At 35.9% G+C, this 26,604-nt stretch overlaps 1 pseudogene; it reads left to right on the top strand.

The window, feature by feature from the left end:
- The first annotated feature begins 15,863 nt into the window (after positions 1-15,863).
- LOC113316784 lies at positions 15,864-18,194 on the top strand (annotated as a pseudogene).
- Positions 18,195-26,604: the final 8,410 nt, after the last annotated feature.

The raw sequence follows: 26,604 nt of genomic DNA, 5'->3' as shown, positions 1-26,604 counted from the left end.
ATCTATTGCAATGTAGTCAACATTTGATTTCGATATTGGTATTGATCAGAAAACATGGTAGAAAATTAAAATCTCACAGACGACTTTTGATGTTCCTTGGTGACTTCAATTTTTGAACATTTGTACCAAAACCGGACTAATTATCGGATTCTGCAGAAGGTGTATCTCCTGGATCAAGATCACCTAAATGAATATCTATTGCAATGTAGTCCAACATTTATTATTGGTATCGATCGGAAAACATGGTCGAAACTTAAAATCTCACTGTCAACTTTTGAAGTTCCTCGGTGACTTCAATTTTCGTACGTTTGAACCAAAATCGATTAACTATCCTCATATAATCAGGTTATTTAATTATTACGTACTTATTTTTTGTATAAGGTGTATCTCCTGCAAGATCACCTAAATGACCATCTATTGCAATGTAGTCCAACATTTGATATTGGTATCGATCGAAAAACATGGTCGAAATTTAAAATCTCACAGACGACTTTTGAAGTTCCTTGGTGACTTCAATTTTCGTACGTTTGAACCAAAATCGGATTAACTATCCTCATATAATCTGGTTATTTAATTAGTACTTATTTGTTGCACAAGGTGTATCTCATGGACCAAGATCACCTAAATGATCATCTATTGCAATGTAGTCAACATTTGATTTCGATACTGGTATTGATCAGAAAACATGATCGAAAATTAAAATCTCACAGACGACTTTTGAAGTTCCTTAGTGACTTCAATTTTTGAACGTTTGTACCAAAATCGGATTAACTATCGGATTCTGCAGAAGGTGTATCTATTGGATCAAGATCACCTAAATGATCATCTATTGCAATGTAGTCCAACATTTATCATTGGTATCGATCGGAAAACATGGTCGAAACTTAAAATCTCACTGTCAACTTTTGAAGTTCCTCGGTGACTTCAATTTTCGTACGTTTGAACAAAAATCGATTAACTATCCTCATATAATCAGGTTATTTAATTATTATGTACTTATTTTTTGTATAAGGTGTATCTCCTGCAAGATCACCTAAATGACCATCTATTGCAGTGTAGTCCAACATTTGATATTGGTATCGATCGAAAAATATGGTCGAAATTTAAAATCTCACAGACGACTTTTGAAGTTCCTTGGTGACTTCAATTTCCGTACGTTTGAACCAAAATCGGATTAACTATCCTCATATAATCTGGTTATTTAATTAGTACTTATTTGTTGCACAAGGTGTATCTCATGGACCAAGATCACCTAAATGATCATCTATTGCAATGTAGTTAACATTTGATTTCAATACTGGTATTGATCAGAAAACATGATCGAAAATTAAAATCTCACAGACGACTTTTGAAGTTCCTTAGTGACTTTAATTTTTGAACGTTTGTACCAAAATCGGATTAACTATCGGATTTTGCAGAAGGTGTATCTATTGGATCAGGATCACCTAAATGATCATCTATTGCAATAGAGTCCAACATTTCGTATTGGTAATGATTGGAAAACATGGTCGAAACTTAAAATATCACAGATGACTTTTGAAGTACCTCGGTCACTTCAATTTTTGAACGTTTGTACCAAAATCAGATTAATTATCCTCAATTTACAAACAGATCCAAGAAGCAGCATTTTATTTTATTGACAGTTATTGTTCTTGATCAAAAAATATGAATGATCGATGTTCAAACTTTGTTATTTCCACATTACATTGAATTGGATGTACTTACCAAACTTCATGGCGGATGATAGATATCATGAACCCTATTAATGGTTGGACGAATAAAAGCAATTTCAAGAACCTCTTATCTTACTCTCTCTGACAGTGTAATAACATTTTCGTTTATCTTTCCACCACAACCTAAAACATAACAAAGGTTTTTCTTTGTATATATATTAGATCCTGGCGCATGCGCGATGCCTTTATAATAAACAACCTCGAGTACGTTACGTTTATGACTCAACATATATACTCCCTCAGTTTCAGAAATATAGGCCGATTTCACGTACAAATTATACATGAAACAAGTCTATATTTTTGAAACGAAAGGGTATGAGTTACTACTTTACATCAAGTCTATGCATCATACGGATACTAAAAATGAAATTAATTCAGGATAAAAAACTCAAGCTTCAAACATTGTGGTCTGGGATAGAGACAGATCAATGAATATGTAAGTGGTAGCCTGATAGGGAAGGGATTGGGGTCCATGATTTTTTTTTACATATTTCTTTTTCTATTTAAATTTGTAAACATTTCACTATACTGTTGTACGGGAGCAATACGTGAAAGCGTAATTTGTAATTGCTCCGAACTTTTTATCTGCCTAATTCTCTTTATGCTGATCCAAACCAAAAAAAAAACATACTAAATAAAAATAAAAATAAGGCATTGTTGTGTAATCACCGGCTCACGTAGCCAATATATCATTGTCTAAATGAACATACTAAATTAGTATAATACAAAAAAAAAGATAAAGAGAGAAATGTGGAACTGTATTACAATGTTTTATATTTATTGCCCTCGACCTAAATTAAGTCGATACATACAAGGTTCAAGACCTTGACTCGTGTCACTCATGGGATTCTAAAGAATCCTTAAGGATTAAAAAGATCGGCTGTGCTAGACACCATGAAATCACCGCAAGAGAGAAACTCCTGGGATTCACCTGGAGACAATAGGAAGTGGCCTTTAGATTTTCTGTGGTACCACATTTTTGTGTTTCACATGGTGATTTCACCATGAAAAAAATCACGGTTTGTCATATTTATAGAAAAAAATAAACTCATTTATCTTTATCTTGAGTAGGTGGTCCCTACTTTGACGAGTTAATGCCGGTGGTATTATCCACCAAACTTTCTCTATGTAACAGGCACAACAAAGATTTGGGCGTGTCCATCTCGTTCGCAAAAAAAGTTACAGAGCAGCAGAATGAACCGAGATAAGGAAAAAATTTCGTGGAATATTTTGGCTTAAAATTAGGGAAAGTTCGAGAATTCGTTAGAGAAAAAGGGAAACTTGGTTTCTAGATTTTTGGAAAGAAGATATCGAAGAAAAAAAATTCAATTTTTTCTCAGTTAACCCTAAATTGTTTTGAGCGGGATGAAACTCAAACTGAAAATTTTTTGGGCGGGATTATTCCCGGTTGATGTGTATCTGTTCGGCTATATAAAGATCCCTAAAATCATGAAGAGTGCAATCCAATCTCAGCTCCATCTTACGAAGGTGTATTTTCTTTTCAATTTTCTCTTCAAACCCTAAGCTTGATTTTTTGTATCAAAACCTAATTGATTTTTTCTGTATTTTTTTTCGACGGGGAACTTATCTAATTTGGGTTGTTGTGTTCTTACTGGTATGTTTCTTTTGAATATTAATCTTGGAAGGAATATCTTCGTGTTTTTTTTCTTCATGTTTTGGGTTAAATTTTTCTTGTTTTGATACTGTCATGAATTGAGTTTTACGCCTCAGTGTTATAACTTGTTCCTTTCATGAATTGAGTTTTGCGAAAGGCTGGGTATTAAAAAAATTACTGGTATAATGGATTTCAATATGTATTCTAGTGGTTAAATTGATTTTTGACAACATTTTGAGGATTTATCATACGGATCAAATGGTTGTTGAATTGTGTGCTTAAATGTATATATCTGTGGATTTTTTATTCTCAATAATTTTTAGGTGTTTTTATTTCATCAGATATGGCTCGAGACCTATTTTTTGGGGATTCCGCCTTGCGTCGAAAATACGGTAATTAAGAATAAACCTTATGATTTAATGAAGGCATAAACTTTCTGTTTGTGTTGTGTGTTGATTAATATGCATGGTTGTTTTCTAGAATCCACTACTAAAAAATAAAAAGAACAGAAGCGAAGAGCTAAAGCTTCCTCAACTGCAATTGCGAATCCCATGTACAAATGACAGGGAGGAAATCCAAGAGATGTGCAGCAATCTCAATTTATTGGTAACCAATAACCTTTTTTTTTGTATCTAAATCTCCTCTGTTAATAACATTTTCAGTTTTGAACAAGTAAACTGAGTTAGAATTTTACATGCCATTTTCTGCATAATTTTCAATGACAAGTAATAGTACACAGTGTAATGTTTGTTGATTGATGCCCAATAGAGTGCTGGGAATTTTTCAAATGTTTCTTGAATTCTGCCTTATAGAACCAATAACCGATGTTGTGTATTGTTAGGTAATTTTAGCAATTAATATGTATGCCTTACTTAAATGTCATACTGCAGGAGACAAAAACAAGGAGGGACAAGAACACCAATTGAATGACTTTAGCAGTCGCTTGCAAGCAGCTCAGTCAATGGTGCACGACGGAAATGGAGTTGGAAGAACATGTCGGGTGCTTCCAAGCCATGCACCAATCGAGTCACCAGTGGATGGAGGAAGGGTAGGTGGAAGAACACGTCATGTGCTGCCAAGTCGTTCACCAATTGAGTCACCTGTGCATAAGAGAAGTAGGGCTGGTGGAATATCATGCGCGGTGCATCCAATGGAATCACCTTTGAACAATGATTTTCTGTTAACTCCAAGGATATCCCCTAGAGGACACCGCACAGGAGTACACAGAAATCTGGAGAAGGAATACAATGGTCTACATAGCCCTATGAGAAGTCAAGGTCGTCGTTCTGTACCACCTCCCGCAGAGAATGAAATACAACAACGTTCAAATCAATTGCATAATAATCGAACACAAGCATCTCTTCAGCCATCTCATCGGTCAACACAAAAAGTTATTCAAAGTTCAACATCTCATCAATCACAGCATAATGCTCTTCGAAGTTCATCTTCGCAGCAATCTCGCCGATCACAACAGCGGAACAATCTACATGATTCTCCAGCTGAAAACCATAATTTTTCGCAACCCAACCGATCGCGATCAGCGTCTAATTCTCCTGTATCAAATAATGAAGAAGTTGGTTATTCACTACAAGATGGTATATTTATGTGAGATGCATTTTGTTTTTTAATGTTGTTTTTTTCTGGCTAGCTAATAATTTCCATGTATGCTATCTTTGATTTCTTAAATAGGTCGAACACAACGTACCACAAGAAAGAAAACGACTAATCTTGCGGTTGCCAAGAGGGGGAAGGAGAAAGTAAGCGTGTACGTTTTTAAAGAAAAATTTTGTGGTCACTATACACATGAGCTTATAAACTCTATTGGGTCGTGGGTAAGGCAAAGGGACAATTGCCCACTAACATATGATAAATTTGATGATATGCCTGAACAGAAGATTGCCCGAGTGATCCAGAATGTCCGGATATAAATTATTTAATGTTACTTATTTTATTCTTAGTTTAGAATTTTTTTAGTTTCTATCTCTAATAAGTTGTTTTCGGCCATATAGGACCACTTTATTCTCATTCCTGATGATGAAGTGGCTGTCAAAGTGATCAAAGACGTGATGAGGAATGCCTATAAGGCATACAGGCACAAACTTCTTCTAGCATACAAAAAAGATGGGGGTGATGGGTTCGCTGGATCAGATGGCCACCTGGAGGCTTTGGCACACCCTCCCGAAGATTTCCCCAACAAACGTGATTGGGCTCACATGTGTGAGCACTTCACCACCGATGCGTTCAAGGTATATCTATTTGCTTACTGTTTACATATGATGTTTTTTTTAAGTCATGGGAGTGGACAATTAGGTATGATATGTGGAACTGGAAAACACTACACAAGTTATCTTTTCTTTTTTGTCTTAAAATTGCACTTCATTATTGGTTTGAAAACAAGAATGCACCGCCAAGGGCACTCTTATACAGCTGAACTCATTTTTTGCAAACCCTTGCTATCATTTCTTGTTGTATTTTTCGTTTAGAATATAAATTATATGTGGATGTAAAGTAGCTTACATCATATACAAGAGTTTGGTTTTGGTTATGGAAGATTTTCCATAAGGTTATATATATAGATTGAACTTGAAGAGTTGGGGTGGGTGATCTTTTATTAACATTTTGTATTATATATGTCTGCATTCTTACACTGAACTTCATATTAACTTACATTTTACCTCATGCGATAGAAAAATTCTGAAAGAGGACGTCTTGCTGCGGCTGCGAAGCAACTCAACGGTATCAACCACAGTAATGGCAACAAAAGTTTCACTAGTATCGAATACGAGTGGTATATATTATGCCTGCTTCAATTGTTTTATTTAATGATATTGTTTATGACTCAGATGTGTTTATTACATGATATGTTTTTTTATATGATGATGTTTTCCATTTCAAAGCTGCAAGCCGGAGAGCCTTGTGATCCAGTGACTTTCTTCCGACGAACCCATGATCCTGAATAGAAAACCAACGCCAAATGCAAAGAAATGAGTGTAAGAAATAATCCTTCATTGATGAAACATGTTTGATATGTATCTATTTATAGATTATTATTTACACAATCATGATTTGCACAGATAGAATTGCAAAATTATGCTATGCACTGTTGTGCTCATTCTGCTAAAAGATTAAGTGAAGAAAAATATGCAGCATTTTTATATCAGAGTTTTGAGTTTCTTATCATCGGTTAAGTGAAAACTGCTCCTGGCAGAATTTTTGTGAATAAGTATGGTTCTTTATTATGGGAATTTTTGTGAATAGTGGCCACATTAAGTACGGTTCTTTATTCTGGAATTCTACTTTGTAGTCAGTATTCTTTTTTTCCTTCAACCTGCTATTTCCTGCCCAAACTCATTTGATTCTGGTTGCCTACTTTGTGATTAATTTTTTTTTTTAATTAATGTGCATGAAAAAATGAAGGCCATGAAGGAAGCCGCAGATCGGGGAGACACTAATGACACTCCAGAAGAGATATTTAACAAATTTCGTAATGCTGGATGTTGGGGTAAACGTCGTCGCAAGGCTCATCCAACTAACTACAGTTTATACCAGAAAAAAGAAGAAGAAATGGCCGAATTGGAAGTAAGAATGGCATCCTTGGAACAGGAAAACAAAAGGCTTAAGAAAGAAACAGGTCCGAACGCGGCAAAGAAGTGGTTGAATGAATATCTTGTTAAAAATGGCATGCCGGCTATGGAATTATCATCTGAAGATGAAGCGGAAGATGATGATGAAGATGCTGATGTGCACGGGAGTCAAATTCATGAACATCGAGATTCCTTTGAAGGTAGTGATATGGAAGCTGAAGAGGAGGATGTAGAGGCCTTTGCAGATGGTCAAGAAGAAGATGACGAGGAGAATCCGGACAGGGAACTCGAAGAGGATGATGAAGAAGAATATGTTGAGGTTTAGATGCATTTATTATTTCTGTTATTTAGAGTCTCTTTTTAGAAAGATCTAGCTTAGATTTTTGAAGAACTTTCTCTTTTTTTTTTTGGTCTTGTGGTCCTGATATCTCGGGTGGGATTACGATATTCTTGATTTTTTTGTTTGGAAACTTCTTTGTTTTAACAAATGTTATTAAATAAAAAATTATTTTTGGTATATCTCTTTTTTTAGTATTTATTGTTAATTATAGAAATTCAATTAATATTTATTTATTAATATTTGGTAATGCATTAAATTTGGGAAGTTATTTACGGATGGACTTTTTTCCAGGTCTGGGTCCGTAACACCGGTCAAGCCCAGATCATCCCTCTCACCGGTCCATCTGAGATGTTAGTAGCATTACCTATTTAAAATCTAGAAAACTAGTGGATCTTTAAGTTTAGGAACTCCGAAGTTGGTTTCATGTATGAGTTGGCTACTGTTGTTGCTGCAATGGTAGTAGCTTTTAGCCATTTGTCTACTAGAGATTATTAGAGATACTTGTAGCCTAAAAGATTGGCTACTAAAAATTAGTTGCATATATATTTTTGCGAATGCATGAAATAATTTATCCGTGACCTATTGAACAACTAGACAAGAACTAGTGTCTTAAACCACAACTAGACAAGAATTAGTGTCTTAAACCATTAGGCATATGAAACGACTACTACAAAAGCCAGTGGTTTATGTTGTTGGCCACTAGATGAATCTCTAAATGCAAAATCTATTAAACAATTAAAAGATAGTTGTTGCCTTAATATTTTCGCTAATAACCTGACGACTACACAAATTAGTGACTTTACCTATTAGGTGACATCTGTTGGCCAACTAGCCAAACTAGTAGCTTTAGACATGGGGACCAACTAACCAGTGCGAACTTGTTGCTTTAAACATAAAACAACACCCTCTTACGGCACTACGCCTGGGCAACTAACATTAATTGCATAAATTGTTAGGCAACTAAAGATTTGAATAGGCCACTACCATTGGTCAAGTAGCATTTGGTTGGTTTTTTTGTAGTGAAATTGTTTTACGTAAATCAATCGTGTATTCAGTTTGATTAAAGAATAAGTACCAGATAGAAATATATTAACACCTAATGGAACATGAATGCCAGTGTAAATTAGAAAATTGATATTTGGTTACGGATTTTATTATGGGCGTCAGCTGTGAAAAATGGCGTGACCTTCATTGAAGTTGGCTTTATCACATTGTTCGAAAAATGACTTTTGTCGGTCTCTTGTTGAGAATTCATATGACAGACGAATAATTCAGATGACAAACGAATTCTCCTTGGATTTAGAATACATACATACATATATATATATATATAAGTAATACATTTAATCTCTTGCTGCGGGAAACTCCACAACATGGAAAACCTCATAAGCAACCAGAACCAGTTTTAGATTTTGAGAAGAAATTGAACAGTGATAAACTGAATGAGGAGCACCTAGAAGTCAATCCACATTCGGGGAGTCATGCATGCAGCCTCTGAAAAGCTTTCTCAGAAGACTATAAAGGCGCAAAGAAGGTTATATGCACCAACTGTGCAGAAGGCATACCAACTTTCAGATGGGCAACAGAGGAAGACAAGGTTTGGCGCGTCGAGAATGTCACAACCTGATCCATTGCATGCAGAGACACCACCATCAAAAAAGTTGAAGAAAAAATGATGATTTTTGGATAAATGCTCTTTAATATTTTTTTTTGCAAACTGTTAGACCAAAGCTCAACATTTTTTACTATGTTATTAATAATAATATGAATTTTTGGCATATATGAATTTCAGATTTAACCAAAATTTATAAAGTATATAAGAGAATTTGGATAGTGCCAGGTGGATGGTTTAGATGCGCCATATATGAACGGCTTAGAGGCGTCACACGCGTAATATAACGCTTCGAGATTATTTGGCGTGGCTAAACATAACATAAAGACACATTAAGAAGATATAAATTGGCGTGGCTAAATATCATATAAAGCCACGCTATATGGCGTGTCTATAGGTTCTCCGATGAATGGATCCCAACGTTACATGTGGACGGTCAACGTTACATGTGGACGGTCAATATTGCATCATCTTAAACGAGATCCAATGGTACCTAATACAACCACGTGGATGAAGGTAATTGTAAATTGGCGTGGCAAAATATCACATATAGCCACGCTATATGGCGTATCTATAGGTTCTTCAATGAACGGCTCACAAAGTTACATGTGGACGGCGTAGGATGCATATAATTTAATGGTCAATATTTCATCATCTAAAATGATATCCAACGATTCCTAATACGTCCACGTGGATCAAGGTAATTGTAAATTGGCGTGGCTAAATATCACATATAGCCACGCTCTTTGGGGCGTGTCTATAGTATATCCAATCAACGGCTCACAACATTACATGTGGACGATGAAGGATGCATATAATTTAACGGTCAATATTGCATCATCTTAAATGAGATCCAACGATTCGTAATATGGCTACGTGGACCAAGGTAATTGGAAATTGGCGTGGCTAAATATCACATATAGCCATGCTCTATGGGGCGTGTCTATAGGATATCTAATGAATGGTTCACAACGTTACATGTGGATGGTATTCAACGGTTCCTAATGAAGCCACGTGGATGAAAGTAAGTGAAATTGGCGTGGCTAAAACATAACATATAACCACGTTAAACCTATATGGCGTGTCTATCGGATAACCAATGGCTACGCCAAAAAGCAATTTGCATGTCTAAAGTGAACCAAATAGGCACGCCAAAACGCAATTTGCGTGTCTATAGTGAATCAAATAGCCACGCTAAAAGCAATTTGTGTGTCCAAAGTGAACCAAATAGCCATGCCAACAAGCAATTTGTGTGTCTAAAGTGAACCAAATAGCCACGCCAAAAAGCAATTTGCGTGTCTATAGTGAATCAAATATCCACGCCAAAAGAAATTTGTGTGTCTATAGTGAACCAAATAGCCACGACAAAACAATAAATCGTGTGTCTATAGAGTACCAGTACTTAAGTTTTTGGGACCCTATATAGCAACGCCTATATGGCTCTGGCGTGTCTATTTCATGCAGAAATAGACACGCATGGCAGGCGTGGCTATAAGCTACCTAAAACCACGCCATGTTACCTAAAACCACGCAAGCAGAAGTCACTCATAGTTCAAACCGAAGTGGCGTGACAAAACCCCTATGGACACGCCAATTTGGCGTGGCAAAAGGGTCTCTGTGTACTAGTGTTAATCTATTTTGAAGTATTGCAATATTTTTACGGGATATGTATTGTTTGCGTCCATGAACTTGAAGGTCCCATATCGTGTCAAAAGTAAAGTCGTTCATAAATTGATATTCGTATTGATGAAAGGACGAATGTACTTTTGACAATTACAAAAGTTATGCCTATGCAGTCATGTATTTGATGCAAAATAGGATGAAATCTTTTGTTTCATAAGGTTAAAGTCTATTATGTCGTTATGCAAATAGTGATGGAAAGTATAATAGATCCTTGTATGTTATTCACGGTATTGATCTTCATTGATCCATTTTTTTATATTTTACCGTGAAGGCTCCATTGTGTATCTTATGTTGAGCACCTTACAACTATGTCGATTAATATTGGCCTTGTTAGTTGTTCCATGAGATTCTATATGTTGAGCATTCTTGAACTAAATTAATAATCTTGATTGGTTATTTAGTTGTTTCCTGTGAAAGTCTTATTTTGTCAAGCAAAAAATTTTGACAATTAAATTGATTACTTTTGTAATTAGTTTGGTTGTTTGTATTCCAATTAGATTAATTATGGGTTCTCTTGTAATTAGTCTAGTTGAGTTTTCATATATTCCACAAGTCCTTGTGTTGAGTATATGAACGTCTATACTAATCATGCTCTATTGGTTGATGTAGTCGTATATTACGTAAGGTTTTCCTTATGTTGAGTATGTGAACGATTAAGTTAGTCATCTCCGTATGGTTATCTTAGTCGTAGCTCCGTGAGTTTTCTTATGTTGAGCACAATCAATAAAATTGATCACTTTTGTGGTTTGATTTAGTTGCGCATTCCGATTAAATTAATCATGGGATTACTTGTGATTAACTTGGTTGAGTTTTGGATATAGAAAATCATTCCTATGGTTTTTGGTGTCCAATTAAAAATTCTTCTTTTCTTTCGAAAGTAAGGTCGCTCTTGTTGTTTTTTCGGGAATGACATCAAATGGGGGAGAGTTCTTTTAAACTTGTGCTTAATGGTAAAAACTTTCGGGGTGTGCGGCTGTGGAATTTTATAGGGGTTATCTTGTATCTTAAAACTCCTTGATGAATGCATTTAGCTTCGGCTTGATGATTGCATCTAAATTAAGTTGGTATGTACTTTCATTTAATCTATGAAATGTCTCTTGTAGAAATTTCATTATGATACCGTTCTTTTACCTTTGCCAATTTTTATTGAAAAAAGGGGGAGAAATAATGTAGTTCACACTACAAATACATATGGTTTTCGGATCATTGTGTAAGGGGAAATGGTTTCCATGATCGAGATGGAGTATTGACTAAGGGGGAGTGATACATATCACCATAGTACTGTTTTTAAAGTCGTGATGCAATTGGACTTTGATGCTACATAATGATACTATGGCACTGTCTAATAATGATCGAGAATTTCGATTTCTCTCATTGTTATAGCTACGGATCTTCAACAACGGTGGTGCTAAACTTACAACCTTTGGTATCATTGGAGTACTTGGAAGGACGAAGATTTCAAGGAACGTTGAAGATTAGACTATGGAATACGAGCCACTAAAGTTTATCTTTTTTGTATTCCATATGCATTAATAGTTTTGTCACTAAAATTGACAAAGGGGGAGATTTTTAGAGCATAGCTCGGTCGACCTCGCATGCGTTGCTATGTCAAGCATGTTTGTCAATGTTAGTGATCAAAACTATGAGTCTTGATTTCTACTCTACATAGCTAAGTCTCAGACTAGGATAGAAAAGTGTAGTTGAGCTCAAGGACTTCATGGCAATTAATCATAAAACGACGAAGATCTACTCAAGGAACCGTGGAACTTCGTCAACAAAAAGGTATGTGGAGAATTGAACTTATCTATCACTCAAAAGTCTATCTCTTCTATCTCATACTTCTTATAAGACAAAAAGTCGTATGCTATATAGACTGGATCATACACATTTGACATTTCGAGACGAGTATATCTCGCCTATCTATATCTCGAAATCGTGTGTTGGTAAAGCGTTTCGCTTTGATCAAGTTTATTTTCACCTAGTGACGAAAGTCATGAAAAGTTTCAATTACTTTGAGAATTGCTCTGACGTGAAACGGTCTGTGAATAACGTCTATATAACGTCCTCTGAGAATGTCTCAATGATTGGAATGAGAGTTTAGATTACATAACCATGTATTCCTTAATCCGAAGTTTTCTAACTTTGTTGATTGAGTGAAACCGGAGGAATTGGCTTTTCCAAGTCCGCGAACTCAGTCCGCGAACTGACGGAAGTTCTCTTACCGAGAATTTCTGCTGGGTTTTTCCAAAAAGTCGTTTACGTGTTTAGTCCGCGAACTGGCGGAAGTCTCCTTGCCGAGTTTTTCTGATGAGTTTGGAAAACTTTGTCGGTTTCCTTAAGTCCGCGAACTTGTTTGTGAGCTTAAGTGGTTATGATCTAAAGACTTGCTCTGAACATGAAACTTAAATTACTAAGGAATGCTTTATGCAAACCGTGGCTATAAAGTTCATGAGCCGATTCATCGAATCGAATCATCTTTGTTTCAATTGTGTCTTGTGTATTTTCATAAGATCTCATAGCAATTGAACAACTCTCTAACTAGTTCATTTGATTCAATTGACCTAGTTATGGTGAATAAGAACAAGGTTAATATGAAATGCTCATATGGTTAACATTTTGGGTTACTATGTTGAACCAACATACACGTACATGTTTGGGCATGGTTTTCACAAACCCAGTAAACGTATATCTCAAGTGTGTGTGACAAGCTAAGTTTTCGATCTAACGGCTGAGAAATATTAGCTGGAATCTAAATCAGGTTTTCATCTAACGTTGAATATTGATTGCTTTGTAATTAAGGTAAAACCCTGATTTGAAGGCTATATAAAGGAGACATCTAGCATTGTGCAAAACTAATCCCCACACGTCTGTGTGATACTAGTCACTCGCTAGAGTCGATTCTCCTTTAACCTTTGGTTTTCTTCTCTAAAACCAGGTTAACGACTTAAAGACTTCATTGGGATTGTGAAGCCAGACCGATACTAATTTTATTGTAGTTGTGGGATCTGATCTTGCATCTTCTATCGTACGAGTACAATCTATTGATTGGCTTGAGATCGTGAGAGTTCTCCGATGAGAAAGATAAAGAAGTAATAAACATCTTCATCTCACTGTTTGTGATTCCTCGACAAAATGCTTGTGTAGTCAAGAAGGATTGTTGAGAGGTGATTGATTAATCTAGGCTGTTCTTCGGGAATATAAGACTGGATTATCAAATGGTTCATGTTCACCTTGATTTTATATCTTAAGACGGAACAAAACCTAGGGTTTTTCTGTGGGAGACAGATTTATCCTTCGATAGACTTTTTTGTGTGAGACAGATTTGTTTATTATCAAGTCTGCGATTTTGGGTTGCAACAACTCTTGGTTGTGGGTGAGATCAGCTAAGGAAATCAAGTACGCAGTATCCTGCTGGGATCAGAGGCGTAGGAGTACAACTGTACCTTGGATCGGTGGGAGACTGATTGGAATCAATTATAGTCCAATCCGAAGTTAGCTTGGAGTAGGATAATGTCTGTAGCGGATTAACACAGTGTGTATTCAATCTGGACTAGGTCCCGAGGTTTTTCTACATTTGTGGTTTCCTCGTTAACAAAACTTTTGGTGTATGTGTTATTTCTTTTCCGCATTATATTTTATATAATTGAAATAATACAGGATGTGCGTTAAGATCATCAATTGGAAATCCAACATTTGGTTTTTGATTGATATTGATTGATCCTTGGATATTGGTCTTTGGTACCGTCCAAGTTATTCCTTGTGTTTGATTAAAGACTCGCTATTGTTTTATCTTGAGTAAATCAAAACAAGTGAGAGATATTGACTCCTTGAGATACTTTAATCTAGATTGAGTCTAACTGTCTAGTTGATTCTCTAGCAAAGTATTTCGGAGTTAGTTCATACAAATTGCTAAGAGAAATATTGGGTGGTGTTGTTAGACCCCGCTTTTTCACTTAATGCAATACCTAAAGAATCGTATGACTAATTTATCACCGATCCCATAATTTTTTTCCATAATTAAACAAAGTTTTGTTTCTCGGGGTATATAAAACCCCGTGTTTTTAGCATGGCGCATGCTCAAAGATATGTCATGGCCAGGGATGAAGCTTTATCCAAAGTTTTCGTTGATTAGTAAGAGGCATATTGGACAAGGGCCAATATTGCGCCAAGTACGACACATAACGTAGGCATTTGGCCAAAGGACAATATCGCGCCAAGAAAGGCGCATTATGTTGGGCACATCCTCCAGAGTCAATATGGCACCAAAAGGAAGTTGCATTGGCCCAGAGCCAATCGTGGCGTATTATAGCGCATTTGGGTAACCTAGATTGGCCAAACGATGCATTTGTCCAGTTGGGTATATGGCATTGAGCGTTGCACCATTGCACATTATGTAGGTTATGGCCCATAGACAATATCACACAACAATTGTGCGTCAAGCCAGAGTGGGTTGACCAAGTGAATGTTGCACAATCATTGCAATAATGTAGTTTACCTATGGGTCAGAACAGAAAATCAGTAATCATTTCTGGTAATTCAGAGTTACATGGCAACAACCATTAATAGTGAAGCAAGCACCTCAAAAATGGTACTTGGTGAATGTCAATCCACTCCCCTTTTCTAAGTTGTAGGAATGTCAAATAAACATATATAGGGACGGGTAGCTGGTTGAAGGTGCATATGCGGAATATGCACCAAGTAAGTTTCATAGCTTAGACGGAAGGGTAGCTTAGCCGGAAGGGAATAAGTTATGCTTAGACCTCATTTATAGCGGCGTGAATTTTCCAATGAAGCATATTAAGCATGGATATTACTATGCCATGCAGGGGACTCGGTAATGTGAAACCTTTGTGCATTTTAAAGGAACGGCTACACGGACTAGGCCATTACCATTATTGGTTGTCCACGACCTTGCATACGAGTTTGCTTCAGTTTCTTTTCCCTTTGCGGATAAATTGCGGTCAATGCTTGATCCCTTTCGAATAGGGAAGGGTACATAGGAAGCCAGAATGAGTTGCAGCATTGCCGGTCCATCACTTTGTCGTTCATATCATCTAATTGGGAGATATTTGTGGCATTTTGGTCTCTCATATCATCTAGATCGGTATTGCGTTGCAAAATATAATTGTGGTCAAACTTGATGAGGCTAGTGGCACGCCATTTAGGGTTACTCATACTACCTATGAAGCTACACGTAGTTGGCATATGCACCAACTTCGAATTGGCATTGCCAGAAAAGTAAGCTACATTAATATGCAAGGTAGAGGAGCTTTTCTAAGGCTATGGAAAGTACGACATGAGCCTGATTGATGCATCCTTGGCACGAGCAAGACAAGCGTATTCTTTCGACAATGTATATGGTAGTAAAGAAACAATGTCTACGCCACTATGGCCTATGCGAAAGTTCAAGGCATGTTTTATGCCTAGAAATTACTCAAAGGTCAGTGATGCTTGAAATAATACATCGGCACCAGCCTCAATGGATTTTAACCCTCCGCAGAACAAGGGTAAGTTGGAAGAAGCTAAGTTATGGCCTAGACGAGCATGGTTGCAAGGGAAAATGAACGTGCATTTTCCTAGTATTAAGGCCCGGTGAGTAGCACCAGAGTGGCGCATCAGGGGAGTTATGGCCCGAGCACCCTAGCGCTAGGCATAATTTTCCGGTCCGTCACAAAATACATATAAGGTGCAAATCAATATAAGAGGGTATTTTAGTCTACCGAAAAAAATGAGGTTACTAAAAATTAAAAAAGATTGTATATTTAGAGATCCTTAGGTATTTAAACATTATCTAATCTTGCTCGTCTTTAGACCTAGAAAAACAAATTTGAGGATTACATACCCAATTATGTGAAATATTAAACTTTACGTAATTATAAATAATAATTACTCATGGTGCATAGAAAAAAATTACAAACCCAGCAACATATATGTGTCCATGTTCTTCTTTTAGGCCTCTCTTCATAGTTTCAGACCCAACAACATGGAGACGAAGCATGAGGGATTAGTAATGGATACCACACTGTAAATCCTCCTCCCCTCCTCTAAATGTGGAAATACCCTTCAATCAGCCACATACTTCTTCTTCTCCAAAGGCGTTATCTCTTCTTCGTTTTGTTTCATAGACTGTAATCCGATGTGGGAAAGCCTTATTCAGAAGATTCTCACCTTCTAAAAAAAATTATTATTGGGAATTTTTTTATTTTAAATACATGACGTGCATTTGCATGAGTTTTGGTATTATTAAGTTGAAAAGTTGGAGTTTGTTTCCGCGTGATGAGTTAAATTAAGCCGCAGGCTCCGCTCCTAACGGTGCACTTTCATCGATTCTTTTAAGTTTCAGCATTGCGACCATACTTCCCCGAAATCTAAAAATTTTGATTTCTCATAAGGAGCCTGCGGAGTCTGTCAAAAACTAAAACTAAATCGGAAAAAACAAAAAGATTACATCTCAAGAAACATCTCTTATCGAACCTAAGTGTAAGTCTAAAGAACCCCGTTATTAGTAGGGAATTTTGACAAAATACACCCCGTGGGATTAGTATTTCCTAAAGTATGCCCATTTTTTTCAAAATTGCTAAAATACACCCTCCATCCAAAATTTTGGTAAGGCCCACCATCCTGATTTAATCCATATCTAAACATACATCTATTGAAACTGATCAAAGGCTAAGACTTATTTTAAATGTGAAAATCACTGATGTGCCCTTAGGTGGAGAATAAAACGCTGGTGAAGAAACTGATTTCATTTCGTTTCATTTCTGTCTTTCTAAAATCAACTAGGAAGACTAGGGTTTTGGGTTGAAAATTTACTGATAAGAAGAAGAATATAAAAAGAATTAAATTTGTGTTACCATATTTTACTTTTGGTGAAGATTCATGAGATGAGGAATTGAAGCAAATCGATTGGAGATGATGAAATTAACCAGAGATATTGCGAGAAAGAGAAATGGGGTTTTGAGATAAATGGATGAATGGAATCAGTGGAGATGTTGAGATGAGTTTCAAATAGTTGTTGCTGAAAAAGATGACAATGGGGGGGAGTACTAAGAACACTAAGAAGCAGTTAGCAGTTTGCACCGAGGAGGAGTTCAAATAAAAATAGACATACGAAAGTGGATGGAAGAGGGGAATAAGGATTTCATCTTTATGTGCAGCAAGAAAATTATGTCATAAATCAGATGATGAAACTATTCGATGGTTATTAACACAGGCAGAGCCATCGATTATTGCTGCCACCGGGACTGGTGCAGCTTCTGCTTTAGCTGCTGCTGGTGCTTCCGTCTTTGCACAAAAAAATTCTGCTACAGCTGGTTTACATCAAAAGCTTGATGAATTGATTGGTGGGAATGCTGTGAGGACTAATTGGGCTTTGTTGGGAGGCAGTAATTTGGGTAGATCCCATGGATTATGGCCATCTATGAGTCAATTTTCAGGTGGTGCTGGTCTTGAAAGATTAGAATCGCCGCCTTCCGCTGGAGGAGGTGGACTGTCGACATACAATTTGGGTAATGAAAGTTCTAATTTTTTGCCTAGAATTAGGTTTCATGGATTCGAATTACCTGGTTCTAATACGAGACCAATGAGTTTTAGTTCAATTTTTTGCCTAGAACAACATCATCAATAGCAGCAGCAGCAAACTCCAACCAAGGTTTGAGAATTTCTGGCCATCCTCTTAAAGCAGCGTCAGTCGTGCACTTCCGAGAAGTTTTCAACTCAGATTTGAAACAAAACACTAAGGGGTATTTCAGATATTTCACGGCCTAGTCAACTCAGTCAGGTTGAGCCGACTTTAAAGACTTAACGTCAGTTAGCCGTTTTATTGAAAAACGGATGGAAAATTGCAAGTGGGTGTATTTTAGCAATTTTGAAAAAAATGGGTGTAGTTTAGAGCATCCACAGTGGGCGAGTATAACCAAAAATTTGGGATGAGATCGTAACACAGTGGGACGGAGTAAAGATCAAATCCCAACCAAAGATCAAATTCCAGACCAAATATGGTCGCGACCAAATCCCAAATTCTAATATAGTCGGGCGTAAATTTAAAGTACGCTTGTTGCTGGGCGTAATTTTAAAGTACGCTTGTTAACGGGCGGAGATTTAAATTACGCCCGATGAAATTTTAATTAAATAAAAAAAAAAAAGAATTGCAAAGAATGGGGCGGACTTTTAAAGTCCGCCTGATGAAATTTTAATGGGGAGGACTTTTAAAGTCCGCCTGATGAAATTTACAAAAAATGGGACGGACTTTTAAAGTCCGCCCGATGAAATTTTACAAAAAAAAAAATGGGGCGGACTTTTAAAGTCCGCCTGATGAAATTTTAATCATGTACCGTTGCGTCACAACACGGACTAAACCCAAATTTTGGTCTTTTTTTGATCTTTGATCTTTGGTTTTGATCGCACCACTGCAGTTGCTCTTAGGAATTACTAATGCCATAGGATGTACTTTATCAAAATCCCCTTATTAGTACATACAGACCCAACTAGAGAACTAAATTAAAATAATCCATTTTTGGAAGCGGAGATTCAGACAAGTCCCTACAAATTAAGTTCCAATTTCATGTTTGGAGCATATAAATTTCCACCTTTTATTTGTTACCAAATAGGTGGAAGATATATGGGTTAGGAATTTAATAGTAAAATAATATATTTTTCTAATTTTTTTTCAAGAAAAAAAATAGGGTGCCTCGAAGGCTTTTATTATAGAAGCAGTATTATATATCATCGTCGACGTCTACATTGAAGGTGGGTAACGGGACGATAAGCTGGGTGCAAACACCTTTTTGAATAACAATGCATAACTTATGAAAAAGAGAACCGCCTATCTCAGAGTTGACATCATGAATAGCAAGGAAGTTCCTCAATCGTTTCAGAAATGCTATAGTATCTTCAACTAACTTTTCCAAGGTAGTGAACGCCAACACTACAAATCTGTATCCATTGGTGGTGCATTTATCAAGATATTTAATGGACTTGCGTGTTGCTGCAGCGAAAATAGCATGTCCTGACGTAAAGTTGCGAGTTCTGGCACTTGTAAAAGGTGACACTCCTCTGACATCTGATGGTTTTTCAAATGATGTTGTAGTTGTGGTAAAAACTGGGTTCTTTTCAGACTTGTGAAGGAAATAATTTTTAGACTTAATAAAAATAAAGATAAAACAAATTAAATTCAAAATTATGTAAATATTATGGAAAGACCAGGGGTTAGGATTTCACCATTCACCAAAATTCATGTGATTCAATAATAATTATTATCATGCAATTCTAGACATTATAATTCAAATCAAAAACAATTGTGATTCTAATCATTGCCTAAATCATATTTTCAAACTTGTTAATCGCAAGCATGAAATATCAAAAGCAATAAACCAAGCATATTTCATCAAGAGAAAACACAATTAATTAATAAAAATCATTTATTCAATTTTCATTCGGTGCAATTAATCATAAAAGGATTGCATAAATAAATTTAAATGAATTTTACCACATAACTTTTGGAAGAATGTCTTCCTCCATCACCCCTGGGATTGGGTTTAGATCCTCATCCCAAAAACACACTTACAAGATGTATTCATGGCTAAAATAGGTGTTTTTATTGATGTATATAAGATGAAACAGGAATTAGCAACGCTGTACAAGTGTTACAGCGTCACTATTACAAAGGGGTAAGTGCGACTGCTGTTAACGATAAGCCTTTACTGCTGTCAAAGAACGACACTGGTATTGTTTTTTAAGACTGCTGAAGAACGATTGACTATGTGAGTCTGTTCTTCGTGTTCTTGAAGCTCTTCAATGGCAGCAGCAGCAGCACTGTCTTCTCTGTAATCGCTTGTCCTCGGCTCTCCTGGACTCTAAACTCTCTCCTAAGGTTTTCCCAACCCTTCTATGACTTAAATCCAACTATTTATAGGCTTTGAATCACCTTGAAACTCGATCAAACTCGTTGAAAATCTCCATTATTCTCTACGGGCAGTTTGAAGAATAATCCTCTTCTTGTTGCGTTCCACCCTGTTTTTAGCTATTCTCTCGTCTTAAATATCTTCTAGGACTTGGACTCAACTTATTTGAAGTATATCCCACGCAAGAAAATCCCATAAATCTCTCTGACCAATCCCAAACCCTAAACAGAGAAGCTGTATCCTGTTGGGACTTTGATAAATTATTCCGACTTATCCATCCCAATTGGATGGGTCTACACGATTGCATTAGGCTTGTTATGTCTTCTAGAGTCCGTAGGTACCAAATATGCCCATTGAATCTCCTCCTAAGTCGCTCAAATCTCTGTTCAAAAACTGTTGTCGCTGCTGCCTTTTTTTCCCGCCAATTTCTGTTTTGAATTTTGAAGATGACCTCCCCCTATCCAGTTCCGGTGTCCCTTTAGTACATGCCCTGAAATGGGGTGCCCTTATCCAAATTAGGGGTGCCTTTAGCAATTCTTTTGGGATGTTTTCTGCACTTTTTCAGGGTTCCTCCGGGGTATTTCCGATACACTTCTGGGCATTTCCAAGGGCCATATTTTTAGCCAATTTTGCCGCAAAGCCTTATTTATCCAAAAACACCTACAAGAGGATAAAAGACCATAATAAGTACAAAATCGAACACTAATGATATAGAAAAATGAGATATATTAGACACATATATGTGTCTATCGACATCAAAGCAAACGTCTTTCCCATTCTCTCAATTGTAGACCATAATATCTGCTGGCTTTAAGTCTCTATTGGAGTTGGAGGAGATACCTAAGGATGCTTCCTTCCTAGTAGGTACACCGGACTTGTAACATATATCAGCCAACACATCTCTAGCTAGGGTAATGTCGAAATTTGGCTCCCACGTCCTTAGCATAGTGTAAAGTATGACTTTGACATTTAACCATCACTCCAGATACCAACCCTTAATACTTTAAATACTGGTTATCATCCCTAGGTGTTGTTAGACATTTACCGGATACGAACGATTAAATATGGCTTTTCCTTCTCCCACACAAGTACCTACCCAAGTTTGGGGAAACTAGATTTTCCATGTAATTATCCGTCTGGTGGAAGAAACAAACATTACTAAATTTCTTTGGTCTTCTAGCACTCAAATAATTCAAGTCAATTATAACTAAGTGTTGGAAAACTGGATCCAATTTTCGTAGATGAACCGAAAGTCCATGTCTAGTACCTAATAGAGTTGGGTTTTGGAATTAAATGATTTGACCAAATTAAGTTTGTGATCCGGTTAGTTAGGTCAGTTTAAATTTGGAAACCAAACGAAAGGTTGTCAGAAACGTAAAAGGACTTGACCTTTCATATGAAACCATTGAACAAAACTCCATGGAGCATCGCGATGCTTCAGTGAAGAGATATTAGTATAATTTATAAATACCATGCACACTTACATTAGAATCATCAATCAACAACCTAATTATCATGTTACTGCATTTTAAGATCATCAATTTAGTTTGTATTCAAGAGAGAGTTCATCACTTTAAGTTTGGTTCGTTGTTTATCGAAGTTTGGAATGTTATTACATTGAGAAGATAGTCGTTGTATCCTCGGAAACAAAAATAGATAGTCTGTAAGCACCAGTGCGGGATGAATCTTTCTTAAGGCTAGAGGATATAATCCTTTCCTCGAATTTGGTTTTCCTCTTCTATGCTTATTGAAGTTTATGCACAAGATTGCCAACACTAAGATACTAAGTCTCTTTACTAGAATCTCACCATTCTAGAAACACGACATAAGCCATAGATAACCGGAATAAAGAATTCTATCGTGGCCAAAGTGATAAAATGTTTAACCTCATATTTTTGAAATCCATAATCTTGCATCACCCAAACTTTTAAACCATCATCAACATAAAGCAATATGAAAAAGCAACCTTCCAAAACTGTGTCATATTTATCCAACAATGTTAATTTTCCGGTGGTTGTTTTAGTAGTTGAAGTTATTCTGTTAATAACAAACAAAATATTGGTAATCAAAATTCAACAACATCAACTACATGACAATAATTCAATAACAATGACATTAGTAGTCTAGTACTGTTAATAACAGACCACATTACCAAGATAACGATCAAAGAACTGTAACCAGTCATCATATTATAAAGAACCCAATGCATCGAAAACTCAAATCAGTAAAAGTATAGTGAGAAAAACTAAATGGTGTGTGTGATACTTGCCGCTACTAAAGATCATGATAGTCTTATAAAGTTTAGGTGTTTAACTTGTGATCATGTAGGTCATATCCTTCAAAGTAGCCACAACCGGTTGTTTTCTGGAGTATCTTGAGCCATATTTTGAAAGAGAATTCTTCATTGTTGTTAGGGTTTTTTCAATCATCATTTTCAGAATTCGCATAAAAGTCACATTAAAAGTCACATCATTTTAAATAAAATATTATTAGCAAAATCAATATAATAAATTATACGATTATCCAAATTTTAGATAATACAATACTAGCTTGGCATCGTCCTAATTATATTTTTTGTTTTTTTTTTTAAATTGGTAACTTTAATCAGTGCGTATTTACTGATTCTTAACGTATCTTCGAGGTTTTCCCCAAAACCTATGTGCGAGTTAGTTACAACAGTTTGCTTTACATAATATTCCGAGTATTTAAGATTTCATTTTTTCATTTAAGCCAGACATGATTTTTTTTTTAATATATTATTAGGGTTTTAAGTAGCCACCTTTAGGTTTGGGTAAAAATTAGAGCGGTTATACAATATTCTAAATGCCCCATTAAAGTACATATATAATTATTAATTAAACAAACACAGCGTATTCTTATAATAATTGCAAACTAAATTCTAAATTTTAATATCAATAGCCCACATTATCATAAGTTTGTTTACTAGAGTATTTCGTTTATTTAAGATTTTTCAACGATCTTTTAATAAGTCACATTTTGAAATAACTGTCGTTTTGACTATTAAGGTTTAGAATTCGCGTAAAGTTCGGAATATTATCCAGTAACTTGAACGACCTTATTAAGCACTCAATGATTAAATAATATTACGTATTTATATAACAATTAGATGTTAATTACTTTTCTAATCCAACAATGCCGATTAAAAAAAATCTACTTTTATATAATTAAGTTAATAAAGTGAATTATTTTATCATCCGAATTTTAGATAATACACTCAGTTATAACTTGTTCATACCCTGATTATCTTTTTGATTTGTTAAATAAAAAGTCTTTTTTTTATAGAGTTATTTCACCTCAGGTTAGTTTGTTGAATATAAGTACATAGTAACACTATTTGTCCCTCCGGCGACGTTGAATAATAAAACTAATAAATAAAAAATAAACCTTAAAAAATACCTAAATAGGAAATGGGAACCATAAAAGTAAAATGATTTCACCACAAATGTGCATCATTAAATATTAGATATTATCATTAAATGAAATTTTAAATCCGTGTTATCATATTGATGGAATCCAAAAAAGATTTGTTCTTGAATAAATTAAAAGGAAAGGGTGTCTTAAATTTCTTTCCAATTTTTTATTTGTTTTTGTCCCAATAGTAGCTTATAAAATGAGAGTGAAGAGGTTTGACTGTTCTAAAAACAAAAAGACAAGACCCTTACGCGAGTGTTCCAAAAGGGTAAAAACTCTGCTTGTTTTTCATATCTTCGTCTTGTTTTTTTTTTTTTAGCTTTAGCCTTTTAGATTTAAGAGTATTCATCTTTGTCTAGAATATTGTTCTCTATACTATAAAATACTCATTTGTTTGTTTTTTGTTTTTTTATATGCAGAGTTTGATGATTAAGAAATATTAATCTCTGAAACAAAAAGGAATACCCTGGTACCGAAACCGTTCTTAACTTTTGTCTATATTTGTTAATTTAGCATTTATCTTCCTTTTAGTTTTTCTTTCTGGGTATTATCGTTTTCTCTATCGTCTTCTAATGAGTTTAAAATATAAGACATGCTATATCTTTTGTTTGGTGTCAACTGAAATCTTGATTAGAGGTTTAATGGATGAATATTTCATTGAATATTTTAACTGAAATCTAAATTCAAATTGGTAATACTTGAATATTTTTTTATTGGATCTGTTTTCTGCGCATAGACTTTAGAGTTCTTATCAATATGCTAACATGAAACCACTGTTTAATATACATCATGAACATCAAGCATTTTCTTCTTCGTTTTTCAATTTAATACATCAATCAGTCGCCCTTGGTTCTTAAGAGTACCATGAAATCACTGTTTAATAAAATCAGAACGAAAATCCAACCCTAGTTGTAGAGGGAATAAAAACAAATCCAATCTTTTGACATAGGGAAATAAATCTAAATTCAGAAAACAGATTAATGAAAGCATATAGATGTGATTTATTTGGACTTACAAACTGGTTTGGGGATCCTTTTGCTTACCACCAACAATTTTTGAAAAAGTATTTAGTTTGGAAAACAATTAATTAAGAGAGTTAATATGGAATACTAGTTAGGTTTATAATTTAATTAGCGTTTTCCTAGGGAATTTAGTTAAACCCATTTAATTTCATTTAATTATCTGGTTTTGTTTTATTTTTGCAATTATATGCTCAGTATATATCTGGTTTTATGTTGTTCTTTTGCTTCGCATCTGAATATCTGCAGTATATATTTTGTAAGATTTTTCTTGTTTGTTCATGAACCGTGCATCATTATTGATCGATAACTTGTTCTTTTTCATGGAAATTCTTGATTTGATCTCCTCTAGGGTTTTGTTTACCAGATTCTTATTTCAAATGATGATTATTGAAGACATGAGAGGTTCTAGTGGAAATTTTGGTTATTTACCACCTTTTCAACTAGTGGAACCAGATGTTGTCTCTCCTGAAAATGAACCATATCAGGCTACCGTAGAGGAAGAATCTAGTGATGAGGACATGGATATTGAAAAACTTTATAAGAGTACACAAATGAAGATGTTAAGGGCGCAAAATCAAGTTCTGAAATACATGTTCAAGATGATGGATGTGTGCAACGCTCAGGGTTTTGTCTATGGGATCATCACTGAGAACGGCAAGCCAGTGACGGCATCATCCGATAATCTCCGTGGGTGGTGGAAAGAGGAAGTGAGATTCGATCTAAATGCTCCAGCTGCGATTGAAAAATACGAGGTAGATCATGCAATTCTTGGTATGGAAAAAGATCATACTTTGCACGAGCTTCAGGATAGAACACTCAGTACTCTCCTGTCTACTCTCATGCCGCACTGCGACCCACCTCAGAAGCACTACCCATTTGAGGGTGTTTCACCACCATGGTGGCCCTCTGGAAACGAGGAATGGTGGCCCATACAAAAAGATCAAGGTTCTCCACCGTACAGGAAGCCTCATAATCTGAAGAAGGCATGGAAGGTTGGTGTATTGACTGCTGTAATCAAACATATGTCCCCTGATATTTCCAGGATCCGAAGGCTTGTAAGACAATCTAAAAGCTTGCAGCAGAAGATCACGGCAAAAGAGAATGCATGTTTGGGCGCTATACTTAACCAGGAAGAGGTCTTATCCAGGAATCTCCACCCTGGGATTTCACCCCCTATGTCTTCTGCTGGTACCAGTGGATCCTTGATCACCATAAGTGACAGCAGTGAGCATTGTGATGTTGAAGGGGTCGAAGATGAGTCAAACAAGGAAGTACAAGAGATGATGCCCAGGGATGTGAATCTGTTTAATCTTGGGGGAGTAGGGGGTTTTGTTGGAGCAGAGGAAACAATACGGCCTCAGCCAGTGAATGCAAAAGTCGTTAACTTAGATTTTTCCAGGAAGAGGAAGCCCTCAGGCTCAGATGTTATGCAAACCTTAGTGGAAAACGAAATTTATACTTGCGACTATCAACTACACCCTTGCAGCGATTACCGGAATGAATTTCTTGATAGGACTTCGAAAAAGAATCACCAGTCATCTTGTACGCATGGAAGCTATTCTTCTCAAGGTCCTGGAATCTCATCATATTTTCAGATTACTGAAGAGAAGTCACCGTCAGTCTCCACTGTGTCATTCACTCAATCATGTGAAACTTCTATTCCACCATCTTATGCAAATCA

This window comes from Papaver somniferum, chromosome 10 (assembly GCF_003573695.1).
Source record: "Papaver somniferum cultivar HN1 chromosome 10, ASM357369v1, whole genome shotgun sequence".
Classification (NCBI taxonomy): Eukaryota; Viridiplantae; Streptophyta; class Magnoliopsida; order Ranunculales; family Papaveraceae; genus Papaver; species Papaver somniferum.
Note: the sequence above shows the minus strand (reverse complement) of the source record. Positions and strands in the feature narration are given on the sequence as shown.